This window comes from Lolium rigidum, chromosome 1, assembly GCF_022539505.1.
Source record: "Lolium rigidum isolate FL_2022 chromosome 1, APGP_CSIRO_Lrig_0.1, whole genome shotgun sequence".
In the NCBI taxonomy this organism is placed as follows: domain Eukaryota; kingdom Viridiplantae; phylum Streptophyta; class Magnoliopsida; order Poales; family Poaceae; genus Lolium; species Lolium rigidum.
This window is the reverse complement of record NC_061508.1, coordinates 64,600,481-64,609,616: the sequence shown is the minus strand read 5'-3', so window position 1 is coordinate 64,609,616 and position 9,136 is coordinate 64,600,481. Positions and strand designations below refer to the sequence as shown.

At 42.3% G+C, this 9,136-nt stretch overlaps 1 long non-coding RNA gene across 1 annotated transcript; it reads left to right on the top strand.

The window, feature by feature from the left end:
* Positions 1-4,269: 4,269 nt before the first annotated feature.
* LOC124685436 lies at positions 4,270-5,439 on the top strand. Its single transcript, XR_006997455.1, has 2 exons — positions 4,270-4,382; positions 4,472-5,439. It is a non-coding gene; the product is annotated as an uncharacterized LOC124685436 (long non-coding RNA).
* Positions 5,440-9,136: the final 3,697 nt, after the last annotated feature.

The following is a 9,136-nucleotide window of genomic DNA, read 5'->3' as shown; positions in this document are numbered from 1 at the left end:
CCTTTCTTTTGAATATCCACTTGCAGCGGACAGCCTTCTTTTGTTTAGGCAACCGCACAACATCCCATGTGCCATTCTTCTCAAGCGATTGCATCTCTTCTTGCATCGCACCTACCCACTTCTCTTTATCAACCGAAGCAATGGCTTCGGTATATGTAGCTGGTTCAATATCATGCTCCACCTGTTCAGCACAACTCAAAGCATAAACAACAATATCACATTCTTGAATTAATCGGGTAGGAGGTGTAATATTTCTCTTAGGGCGGTCAGCAGCAATAGACCGTCCTTGTCGGCTGAACAAAAGGTGGTGAAGGTGGAACATCATTATCATCATTGTTGGTTTCAGGAAACACATTTTCATTCTCCTTTGCGTGCTCCACCTGCACGCCAATTCTGTGTTGCTCATCATCGAAACATCGGGAGAATCAATAGCATCGGAAATATCGGTAGACGGACTATCATTAAACATAACCGCCTCATTAAAAACGACATTCCTGCTCAACACAATTTTCTTAGTTTCAGGATTCCATAATCTATATGCCTTAACTCCCGAACCATAACCAAGGAAGATGCACTTAACAGCCCTTGGCTCCAACTTTCCATTATCAACATGAGCGTAAGCGGTCAACCGAAAACTCTCAAATCTGAATAATCAGCAGGCGAACCAGACCATACCTCAATTGGAGTTTTCTTATCAAGTGGAACAGAAGGTGACTCGTTGATGAGATAACATGCGGTGGAGGCTGCTTCAGCCCAAAAACCTCTATGCATCTTTGCATTAGACAACATGCAGCGAGCCCTCGAAATAATGGTCCTGTTCATGCGTTCAGCCACGCCATTCTGTTGAGGGGTGTACGGAATGGTATGATGTCTTACCATCCCATCATTGCTGCAAAACTCATCAAATTCATTTGAACAAAATTCCATACCATTGTCGAGTACGGAGTATCTTAACCTTTTTTCAGTTTGGGTTTCTACCATAACTTTCCACTTCTTAAAAGCATTAAAAACATCAGATTTATGTTTCAGGAAATATGGCCACACTTTTCTTGAGTAATCATCAATAATTGTAAGCATGTAATTAGCACCACCATTAGAAGTTCTACGGGACGGACCCCAAACATCAGCGTGTACATAATCTAAAATGCCTTTGGTGGTATGAACGGAAGCATTAAATTTTACTCTTTTATGCTTACCAAAGATGCGATGCTCACGAGAACTCAAGATTACCTAAATCGCAGCCATCAATTAGCTCTCTCTTTGCCAATTCTGCCATGCCAAGCTCACTCATATGTCCAAGACGCTTGTGCCAAAGGTTAGTCTTACTAGTTTCATCAGAACTAACAGCAGCAGCAATACCAGGCAAAGTGCTACCTCTAAGGACATATAATTTCGCAGAATTCATATCACCAATCATAATAATGAGAGAACCTGATGATACCTTCAAAAGTTTGTTCCCACCTTTGTACTTGTACCCGTCACAATCAAGGGTACTCAAAGAGATCAAATTCCTCGCCATGGAGGGTATGTGTTTCACTCCTGTCAACGTGCGTGTCATCCCATCATGGGTCTTGATCTGAACAGAACCAATGCCAACAATGCTGCACTGGTTGTCATTCCCCACACGCACAAAATCTCCACTCTGCACAGACTCATAAGAACTGAACCAATCTTTGTTACAGCAAATATGAAACGAACATGCAGTATCAAGAATCCATTCATCATCACGTGAAACACATGCAGCCAAAACAGCTAAGCAATCTCCATCAGAACTATCACTACCGAGCAACAACAGCAGCCTCACCCTTACCGGTGACAACGGCAGCCTTACCATTACCATCATTATTTTTCGGTTGGTAAGTTCCGTTCCTTTTCTCCTTGTTCTGCAGCTTCCAACAATCATCAATATTGTGGCTAGATTTCTTACAATACCTGCAGAACTTGTCACGTCCTTTGGACTTTGAGCGACCTCTATCGCCCTTGCTCTTATCTCTCGTTGTTGTGGTAGTAGTTATCTCGCTGCTCGATCCTGCCACGGACCTCTAACGCCTCCGCCTTGGAGGACGAACTTTCAGCCTGCACCATAAATTTCATTTTCTCCTTTTGTTGGAGAGCATCATAAACTTCCGCGAGAGTTAGTTTGTCGCGGCTCAATAATATGGTGTCACGAAAATTACTGAAAGAATTAGGCAGCGAGCATAAAAGAAGAAGACCTAAATCCTCATCCTCATACTTAACTTCTATAGACTGCAAGTCGAAACAATCTCTTTCCAGGAAGATAGGTGATTCATTACCGAACCTCCCTCTTGCAACTTATGCGAGAACAGCTTCATCTTCACGTGCAATCTGCCCGTGAGATCCTTGGACAAACAGATCTCCTCTAGTTTGACCCATAACTCGGCGGTGGTTTTCTCCTGCAGCACTTCCTGCAGAATATTATTTGACAGATGGAGTTGAATCAACGATAAAGCCTTACGGTCTTTCCGCTTCTCCGCATCGGTCCAGGTATCCTTCGCTTTCTCGCCGAAAGCATCGATCGCTTCATCCAGATCTGAAGATTGGGCGAGAATTGCCCTCATCTTCACTTGCCACAAAGCAAATCTCGTGGTGTAGTCCAGCTGCGGTAGATCGAACTTCAGTGACGACATCTCGTAAACCCTAGATCCAAAGAACACGGGCTCTGATACCACTTGTTATAATTGAGATGCACAATAAACGAAGAACGAAAAGTAAAACACTGCAGAGGACACGAGATTTTAACGTGGAAAACCCTTGCAACACACAAGGGAAAAACCACGGGCGCCAGCCAGCAAAACTTCACTATTTCGGTGGTGTTTACAAACGCCGTGGGTGTACAATGATGCGATGATTAACCCTAGCGGCGGCTTACAGGGAATATAAATAGGCGGTGGCAACGATCCGTACCGCGGGGGGCCCTCCCCCCGCGGTACGGATCGTTGCCACCGCCTATTTATATTCCCTGTAAGCCGCCGCTAGGGTTAATCATCGCATCATTGTACACCCACGGCGTTTGTAAACACCACCGAAATAGTGAAGTTTTGCTGGCTGGCGCCCGTGGTTTTTCCCTTGTGTGTTGCAAGGGTTTTCCACGTTAAAATCTCGTGTCCTCTGCAGTGTTTTACTTTTCGTTCTTCGTTTATTGTGCATCTCAATTATAACACTATGCATTGCGAATTTTTGTCCAGACTGCCTACCAAAAATTCATGAATGAAAGCCATCAACTAGTCTTTGTGTGAGATCAATATTTTCACCAGTGAATATTCAGTTTTGTTACCTAAGCATTACTGCTTTCAAGATGTACTTTTGTTTAATTGTTGGATCTAGAGCTAGTTCCTGTAATAAGGTAGTGCACTTCGCATCATTGATGTAGGTTTGCTTCGACCTCTTCAATCCATTTGGGGACTACTGCACTAGTTGCAAAACGAATATCATTACTTTCGTTTTCCATCTTTCTCGAGAGAGCATCTCATACAGAATTTTCTGTCCTTTTCTTGTATTCTATTGTATAATCATATTCCAGTAATTTCACCTGCTCTGATTAGCAATTAGCAGGACCCCAAGGATACAAGACAACGAGGAACTAGATGTAGATAGGATAAGATGCAAAATGACTTAAGTAAAGTAGAAAACATAGAACAGACTCGAACCAAAGGATAGGCAAGAAAGAAGAAGAGATAAATGGAGAACCAACCAGAGGTTGGATGGTTGTACCCAGCTCATCAAAGTTCAAACCCCAGATTTAACATCTGCGCATCTCATAAAGGCGACATATTCATTCAGTGGGAAGCGACTTTCCCATCGACAGTGCGTCTGTGATAAATTCGTCAATTTCAGGATCCAATCCGTTAGCTCAGTCATTCAGATGTGCTCATAGAGGTAGGATGTGCCACCAGGATGTGCCCTACTGCAACTCGAGCGAGGGAAAACTGGTGGGTGGTATTACACGTATTGGCAGTATCCATATGTCCAGACTCCAGACGCGCGATAGAACAAAGCGCGGTGGACGTTATGCTAGCTACCTAGTTGCCAAATGGCTGGTATTCGACGCCATCCATTGCCCTGCCGGAGATGCGCGAGAACGTAGACAGGCCTAGTGGCCGCTCGTACCCGGCAGCGCTAGCTGCTCCGAGGCCTGGTTTGATCCGTCGATAGATGGGTGGATCGTATGATTCCTCTCGCGCGGCGCAACCGGCCGGACGCTCATATATACACCTGCATAGCCCCTCTCGTTCAACAGCAGAACCACACACCATCTTAGCCAGTGCCTGCGTCTGCATTGCCAGTTGCCACAAGCTACATTCCACGCAGCTAGCGCAACTGCTCCGTCTCCAGAGCTGCTCATATCCTCTGCTTACCATCAGGTAATTAACGTCCGTGAAATGCCAAATTATGTAAGACCCTTAGTGCAAATGAGATCATCAACTGATCGGGAGCTAACTTTGATCAGCAGGACTCCAATGCGTGGGCAGGAATAGAAAGATTGGAACATCACGATATTTCTATTTTTCCGAATCTTGTGTGCTGTCTTTTCGTACCATAAGAAAGGCGAGCATCTGAATCTTTTCACAAGGTTCGACATGGTGGACGTGTTTTTTGTAAAGTATAGTGCATCGAAAATTAATACTCCACAAACGAATCACTTTTATGTTTGTTTTGAACTCTACTGCATAAAAAATACTAAAAAATATAACTTAAACACTAGAGTCCTGTGAAATTGAACAAACCAACGGGAAAAAATTGTAATCTTCTAAAAACCCTTTAAAGACATGTTTATTTGTAGTGTATTTACAGGAATCGGAGGGAATCGTCCTGCATCCCGGAAAATCTCAAATAGTATGTTTACTTGTCCGGTCTTGGATGTGATAATCCTGAGATATCCCTGCAAAATTCACACACTTTTGCAGAGATTAAAAGCTCTTCATCATATTACTGTATGTTTTGGAAGAGTATTTAAATGAGTGAGAGGGGATTCGGTTAACACCAAATTCCATCCATTTACTGAACTCCTTGGTCGTGGAAATACGAGAGAAGTAAACAAGACCGAGATTCCGCAAAACATGATGCTTCTTCGTACTGCATCGCAGCGGTACACATAACCCTCAAAGCACCGAAACCTTAGTGAATATCTCCACTATTATGTTTTTTCCCTTAATGTTAGAAAAAACTTATCAGTGGAGGTACTCCCTAAGGTTGCGGTGGTATTGAGATGTTACTCACACCTGAGCAGGGTTGACCTCTAGCCTTCGATATAGTATGTATATATACCTCGGAGTAAAGTTCTATATTCAAAAAGATGTATGGAATGCCTACTAGCTCCCCTTGATAGTTATGTAATTTATTTTGATACTGATTTTCCGTTCTCATTAGCATAATGTTTTATCTGATATATAGTTCTTTCAATCAAAGATGCAACAACTATATACTTGCTCTAGATCTTCCCATTCTAAGCTACATACTTCTTTTCAGTTGAAGATGGACACATAAGCCATAAAGCACCTAGCCTTACCGAATATCTCCACTAGTAAGTTTTTTCTCATATTAGAAATACTTATCAGTGGAGGTATTCTCTAAGGTTGCGGTGGTGTTGGATTTTTATACTGACACTTTGGACATATTGGTGGCCTTGAATCAACCTTAGAGAAAAGTTAATCAATAGAAGAAAAAAAGATGAATGCAATATGTAATAGGTTCACCTTTTCATCCATAATTATGTCTGGATTGATGGAGTTTATGTGGTTGTTAATATTTCCTAATCCTTTAGAAAAACTTTTTCTGATAATAGTAGATTTCAATGCTTCAATTTAATGAACACAAAATGCTAGCAATAAAGTGATCCGCTGCAAAATGAGACATATTTACAAATTTGGAGGGAATATCACTAGATCAAGATCTCAGAAACATTGTTTCACTCCAAGGTTAGTTCGTATGTTTATCCTTGGGGGGTCCAGGGTCCAGAACAATAGTGGATGCCTACAAAGGATACCTCCTCTCCCGGTTCATAGGGCTTGCACGTATTCCTAGATGGTAAATTTGAACATGATAATATAAGATATATATTTCAAAGCTTATATCGTTAGAAATTTTAGACATTCTACTTTTTAATGATATAATTTTTGTGTTGTACAATTCATATGATGTTGACCAAATTAACAACCTAGAGATATGTGCAAGCCTTATAAATTGGGATGGAGGTACTACATTACATGTGGTTGATGCAATTCACAGATGGAGAGATGAGTTCTGGAAAGCTCCGCTGGCGAATGGAACAGTGCAACTTTTGCCTGGAGTTTGCTGGATCGGGTGGTATTCGGTCGCGCGCACCCATATTTTTATTCCGACCGTTTGGTTCCGGAGGGAGCGGCTCGAAGCTCTATTCTGTGTTGACATCTGGTGACTTTTTGGTCCATGGTGAAGTCAGAAGAATGAATATCATGAAGGCCGGATTGGTGGACTGGCTAATGGAGGTTTGAGTCTCCGTGATGCCGAGGGATCTGCTTGGCGTTCTGGGCTCTGCAGCAGTGGTATGCATATGGGGGCGGCAGCACAGGGGAAGTTCAGAGTCTTACCTCTCAGGGTGAAAACCCAAGGTCTGGCCTTAACTGGTTGTGGCTGGCAATGATCTTGTTGGAGGCATTGTTTCGAGAGTGGGGACTATCTTCAGGGTGAAAAACTAAGACCTTTGATCGGGCGACGACGACACTGGTGCACTGTTCCCTTCTTGGAGGCATCGATTTTGGAGAGTCTGTACTTCAGGTGTTGTCACGGTGGTTGTTGTATTGCTGTTGCTAGATCTAGAAGGCTGTAGCGGGACTTTTATTTCTTAGTTTTCTTTACTCTTTTTTGGCTATGTGCATCCGTACTGCCACTAGGGTGGAGCGTTATTGCAGAGGCAGGATGTAATTGGTATCTTCTGATATTAATATATTCCCTTTATCAAAAAAAATCACAGATGGAGATATTAGCAGCCACATGTAGTGCATCACAGGAGGGATAACCGGACATTTTTTTGGGCCGATGAACAGTGAGGAACTCAGTCTATCTTTTTTTCCTAGGTTGGTGCATGTAGTGCATCAAATGAGTCAAAACGGCATACATATTGAGAAAAACCAATGTATGTATATCTATCTATGTTTTATATCTATGTTTTATATAGAGCAAAATCCCACTAACTGTAATTAATATTAGGCTATGTTAACATGCAAATCAGCCACATCATCTACGTAATTAGTCTAACAAATTTCCATATCATTTCCGCTAACATTTGTTAATGATAGTGTATCTTGACATGAAACTATTCACATCACATATTCTCCATCGCATCACAAATTTACAGCCGTCAAATATACAAAAATTTAAAATAAATTAAATTTAGCATCTTGACATCTTGCATATTTTTATAGGTAACACGCGGCATTTCATCTATATTATACCTTTTTATTATACAATATAGTTTTCCAATATATTCTCACTACAACACGCGGAGTATCTTTCTAGTCTCTTATAAAGTAAAACCTCACTAACATGCATTTATCATAGTTTCTCTTTTATCCAACCAATAATCCATGTCATCTCCTCTAATATTTATTAATTATACTATATATTTACATGCAACCTATCTCCGTCACCTATTTTTAAACGAACTACACATGTAGAAGATTTCTTACCCCTCCCTCTCATGTTGCCCCCATGAAGCCTGGTCGCTGCAAACTCTGATGGGGCATCCTGTAGTCCCTTCACCCAAAATAGTCCACGTCGGTCGCCTCCCTGCCTGGATATGGCGTTCTCACCTCGCATAACGACATGGCTGATTCTGCTGCGGCGTGGATGGTGACATGGTGGCCTCTCCTCGAGCATATCGATGGTAGACATAATATAATGGAGACGGATCCCTTTCCTGTGGCCCGGTCCCTATGGTTGGATTACATTGGTTGGACGCGAGGCGGTCAACCGGTGAGAGTCGGGATCCAACATGGTCGGAGCAAACGATGGCGGAGTCCGCGTGCATCGTTACCATGTTGAAGGTGTCATTGCCGCAAATCTCCCGCCTTCTTCCCTGATATTCAGAGGAAACCAAAGATTTGGGTCTTTGCAATCAAATGATGGCGACACTTTTTGCCTCGCTCTCCCTCTTGGGAGCATCGTTTTGGGAAACGTGATGCTTGGAGGAGTCTGCTGGTGGATCGGTGTTCCATCTACCGCGTTGAGCCGTTGATGGAAACGAGTCTTGGTGGCGTGGTGCAGCGAGGCATTGGTGACATATGTGACATGGTGGACCCACATAGGTCAGAGGCCCTATCTTGCGCACCGTCGCGACTTCGATGGCAGGCCAGGAGAGGACTATGCGGATATCTGCCCTGAAGATGGTTCGATGGTTCGTCGATGGTGACAGCTTCTGCAACGTGTGCATGTCGTGCATGCTGAGTGTGTGCTGGACCGGATTTATGCTCTGAGTTCACCATAGGGTGACATGGTGATTCCCCCATTACCTTGCTGGTGGGGCATTGTTTATGTTTTTTTGGGCTTAAGGCTCGGATGGCATGTTCTTCCCTTATTGTCATGGGTTTATAGATGTTGCATGGTGTCTTTGGTTATTTTGATGTTCGTTCTACCAACACATTTGTTGAATAAAATTTAAATAAATGATGCATGCATCTTTTCCCTGGAGAGGCTGGAGGTCTTAACCTCCTTTTGGAAAACAATATCACCTATTTTTAGACATACAATTATCCACATCACCAATTTATAGTCGCCAAATACACATTAATTTCACGGCAACTAAATATAACATCTCGAATGGTGTGATCAATTGGATCTTGCATAATTATGCGTCTTAAAGTAGTCTTTCATTTTTGACATGATAATTTTGAAAAGTGATTTCCGCTGCAAAATGTGTGGGGATATATTTATAGTTTAATCAAAACTTTGGCACACCTGCAACAATTAAACTTTCTAAAAATTGCGCAAAATGGAATTCTCAAACTTTACCAGCAGACAGTGAAAATAATTATTGTCCTCTATAACAATCCATGAATATTCCATTGAAAGATACTACTCCATTCTTTCCTTGATTCCCTTCGTTCCTTGATATAAGACATATAGTTTTTTGAGAAAAGTT